The following is a 4,540-nucleotide window of genomic DNA, read 5'->3' as shown; positions in this document are numbered from 1 at the left end:
TATTTTGTTTTGATATATAAGTTGTTCGGGTTTTTTCATCTAAAAAAAGTGACATTAATTTCTTGAACCTAACAGAACAACCAAATACTAACTTGAAATTGGGAAACAGGAAAATTAGCTAGATTTGTGGGGAAAAATTCAGCTGAAGACATCTAATCTGTTCCAAACAATATAAGTTCACTACTTGAAGAAACCATTTTATGAGTCCATAGGTATTTTTTCGATAGGAAGCCTCGCAATATGGTGATTGACACTGGTTCTATAGCTACAATAGTTCGACCCAATATTAAGAAAGAAGAGAGAGTGATGCAAACACCAACCTGGATTTTTACTTACAGCCACCATTTTTTTCTATAAGGAACTTGCCTATCTTGAATATTTAAGAAATTATTTAAAATTGTTTCCCACATTTGATCAGTATCTCCAATTAATTCAGTTGCCCAATTCACAACAGATAATTCTTGTTTCATCCCCTTAAAATTTGGAATCAAAATTTTGTTATTCCTTCCATATGTAACAAAACATTAAACCTAACTAGGCAATAATCACTTGCACTCAATGTTCCCCAATCTCCACCCTGTCAACAATTTCTATTTTAAATGTTAAAATAAATATAAAATAGCATTGTTCCTAGTAGGTTCCCTAACCAACTGGTAAAGAAAGAATAAACCCATTCTGAACATTTTCTAAAAATCCTGTCTCCCTCATAACTTGACTATAAGCTTGAAATTAAAATCCCTGATAATTATGTCATTAATAGCTGAAATCTTAATCTTACGTTTAAAGTTTTTCAATAATTTCCTCAGTTTCATCTAGTGATCTCTGGCAAATTCCTACTAAAAGCCTTCTCCCCTTATAACTGCTAATATACATACAAAGATATTGAACTCCTTGCTATTAGCTTTTATATTCTCAATTTCAGCAGGATATAACAGATTACATATTAACCCTATAATGTCAGCATGGGGTCACTATGATCCCATCCTCATACCACCTGGTGTTAATGATTTCTAATTTAACACTGGCATTCTAGGGTTAAACCACTACTCCCTCTCTTTGATACTCTCCCTTTAAATGACCATAAGCCTGTATTTCCAAGAAATTTTTGTTATTAAAATTGTCTTCATCTAACCAAGTTTCACTTGTTCCCATAATATCAAAATCTTCCATTCTGACCAATGCTTTAAAGTCATCTATTTTATTTCTTATATGTCTTGCATTACAATACTAACAATTTAGCCTACCCACTGAACTATTTCTGTGCTTATTTCCCAAGAGAGAGCTGAAGTGCATTGCCTGTCAGTCAGTCAGTAAACATTAAAATGACATCACATAAAAGATGCTTAACACTGCAATTTGTACTGTCATGGCAATCAGTAAAACATGCACATGCCATGAATCACAAGAAGAACTATGCACTCTGTAGGCTACAACACAGCATGACATATGAACTTCAAAAGCAAGAAATAAAAATATTTATTTAGTTTTATTCACTTTTGAAATACAACAGTTTTGGTGACCTTGCAGACATATATATGATCTAGTCATGTAGCTCCCCTGACCTATCCTTCTCTACATGTGCCCAATAAAGACTGCATCACTACTACTGACAACTAATTATCTCTCTACACAAATCACTGGACACTAGTTAGATCTTATTTATAACATTTTGTTCAGTTTTGATAAGTTAAATGTAATAATTAGCTTGATGATTGATCTATTATCAACTTACACTAATCATGTGGCTCAATCCCTCACAATTTGACATAAAGTTATTGGAAATGATTCAGAGGAGGGCTACTTCTACTACTAGAATGGTCCAAAGAATGGAAAGGTTACCTTCTGAAGACAGATTAAGATTCAATTTCTTTTTTCATGAGAAAAATCTCAATGAAATGTTAAAAGAATATTCAGGAAATCAATAGGATAAAGGCCTCCGATTTCATTGTGCTGAATTCTGAAGCTTAATATTGGGAAAAGGCTGCTAGCTAAAGAACTAGTTATAAAAGTTTTAGCTCTCTTAAAAAGGTTTATTAGTGTATGAACAGTTGGCATCAACTATGTAATAACTGGTGCCTTGCAAGAGTTGAAGGAGGAATCCATGGCTGTCTGGAATTTGGAAAATAAAGGGTGTGTTGAACTTTACTTTTCATTTTCTTAGGGGTGAGTGTGCAGGAACAGCATTAAAGTGGTCCTTTATTAACTGTATGGTAAATTGATATTCAAAAATGACGGAGTTTCAAAAGTTTAGATAACTATTTATATTTTTGGCAAGAAACATTTGCTTTTCAGATTGGAAAGTCCATTCTAGCTTTAATTGAAGTTCCATGAAGCTACAAACAAAGCAGCAAATGAGACTGCATAAAGACAAAATGCATATCGTTACCTTTACTTTAGCCTTTAGGTATTATTAATAACTATTATATCTAAAGACTATAGCCAATCTCTATTTTTGAAATTAAAGATAATTTTTAGAACTGATCTATTACTAATACTACTATTACTATTAGTATAACAAACCTTGTATTAAACTTCCTCCATGCTTTGGGCGATGAAAGTATGTTTGTATCCAATGCCACACTTAGAAATTTATCACTGACTGTATGTATGCTTGTTTCTGTATAAACCTTTAAATATATTTTTGCTTTTTCTACAGACCTTTGAAATACATCTTCTTTAAGGGAAAATTCCTCGAAAACAGTTACGTGTGCAGAAAGTTGGACAGCTGTAAGGCAGCATATGATTATGAAAGACCAACATGTAATTGTTCTTGTTAAATAATTGCTCATTCTTCTAATCTTCTTATCAGACACCTGTAAGACATAAAAGGACACAGATTTATCTTGACCAAGTTTCTGTTAAAATAGCAATAAAAAACTTTTACTGTTTTAGTTTGACATGAGTAAACATGCAGTATTTCTATAGTATAGTCAGTCTAACTCTAAACCTACTTCAGATAAAGACAGCTGAAATTTACAAAACAGAATATTTTCTTAACGTAAAATATTTTATATATAACATAATAATAATTAATATATCCAACTTGTTCAATAATAAAGGTTCAAAACTAACTCGATATGATTTAAAAAACACTTGCAACCATTCCTTCCTAAAACTTGAGTTCCTTTTCCCATAACAAAGTCTTTGTTATTTTTTCACAAATTAATATTTTTTAAACAAAAAAGTAAATTAACAAATATATTATAAAGTAATAAACATTACACAAATTAATAATAATAATTAACACCCTTAGGTGACGAAACAATTTATAATGAATTATTCACTATCACGGAGTAACAATAAGTTTGGCATATAGCAAATTCTATTTTTTAAATTTATTTGGTTCTGTTTACTCTTCATTTAGTATTTCTGTGATTTTTTTTGGTCATATTAAAGCGTTAACTCACCTTCTAACTAGAGCATGTTAGATTTGAATAGTTTTTATTATGAAACTGGCACAAGCTTCCCCTAGCGGTGACGTACAGTTAATAATTTTGTGAAAGATTATGTAAATTAGATAGTCACATAAAATGTAATCTCCTGGTCTAACCACTAAATAAAAACCCTTCCTTGAATCTAAACGAGTTAGGTCACGAGATATAATTAGAACGAATTATTGCTGATTGATACTCGTTATTGGTCTTGCAAATGGTTTAATTTTGGAATTTATTTTTTTTTTCGGAATTAGTATTTTTCCTCTTTTAGTTCTTTTTCCTAATTCTTTTATCTATTGAAATTAATAACAGAGGTATTTATGTGGTATTGTTTATTAACATTCATATGAAGTTCTAGCCAGGCACGTAATTATCAACTTTTGTTTTTGTTGGTGATAAAATTTATATTAAAAATGTTTGAAAGTTGTTTTTTTTTATTATTACTTCCTTGGTTGTTAAACTTAAATATATATATATAATTTTTTTTGTTTGACCATGGTTGTAGTCTAACATTTTGTGTTAGTCTATGACAAGTTCATTAAAAGTTTCAACACTTTCACTGCATTCTTTAATCCAACTTTTGTTTGTGAACATGTCAACCATAATCTGTTTCCCATATCCAATACTGAGAAAGCCTTTTACTCAATACTATTTGTCATCAGACCAGCTGGGATATGAAATACATAGTAATGGTCTGGGCACAATCTATCGTCTATTTTTTATGAGTAATACTTGAAGCTGAACAAATAACTAACAGTGGAAACATCTTGGTCTCACTGATGTTCATTCATATACACAGCGTGGTTACAAGTAAATATACACCACCTTTTCAGAAAAAATGAAAATTTTCAGTCATATTTACATGAATTGATATATTTATAATTTAATTAATATTTAGTAGATCTTCCTTTCGCTTCGTGGAGTTCGTTGATCCTTTGGGGCATCGTGAGAATCATCTCGTCAGTTTTAGATTGTGGGATTTTCGCCCACTCTTACTTCAAAACTTGGAGTAGATCGCTCTTCAAAGTTGGTTTTTTGGTTGTTTCTTGACTTGCCGGTCGAGTATGTCAGGAGATTGGCTCGGCCAGGGAAACTTCTGGATACCA

The 4,540-nt window shown here is 31.3% G+C and overlaps 1 long non-coding RNA gene across 2 annotated transcripts in view; it reads right to left on the bottom strand.

Annotated features, from left to right (window-relative positions):
* The window catches only part of LOC111087757, a 12,935-nt gene extending 9,472 nt beyond the window's left edge, over positions 1–3,463 (bottom strand). The window contains exons 1-2 of one of the 2 annotated variants that reach the window (XR_002612408.1): positions 3,408–3,463; positions 2,521–2,813 (exon numbers count right to left, since the gene is read on the bottom strand). This is a non-coding gene — a long non-coding RNA (uncharacterized LOC111087757). Of the gene's footprint in view, positions 1–2,520; positions 2,814–3,072; positions 3,148–3,407 lie in introns of those variants that run through there. The other variant, XR_002612407.1, reaches the window with a different exon arrangement.
* Positions 3,464–4,540: the final 1,077 nt, after the last annotated feature.

The sequence above is a fragment of the Limulus polyphemus genome, unplaced genomic scaffold (genome assembly GCF_000517525.1).
Source record: "Limulus polyphemus unplaced genomic scaffold, Limulus_polyphemus-2.1.2 Scaffold2587, whole genome shotgun sequence".
NCBI classification, from domain to species: domain Eukaryota; kingdom Metazoa; phylum Arthropoda; class Merostomata; order Xiphosura; family Limulidae; genus Limulus; species Limulus polyphemus.
The sequence above is the reverse complement of the archived record's forward strand: the minus strand, read 5'-3'. Positions and strand labels throughout refer to the sequence as shown.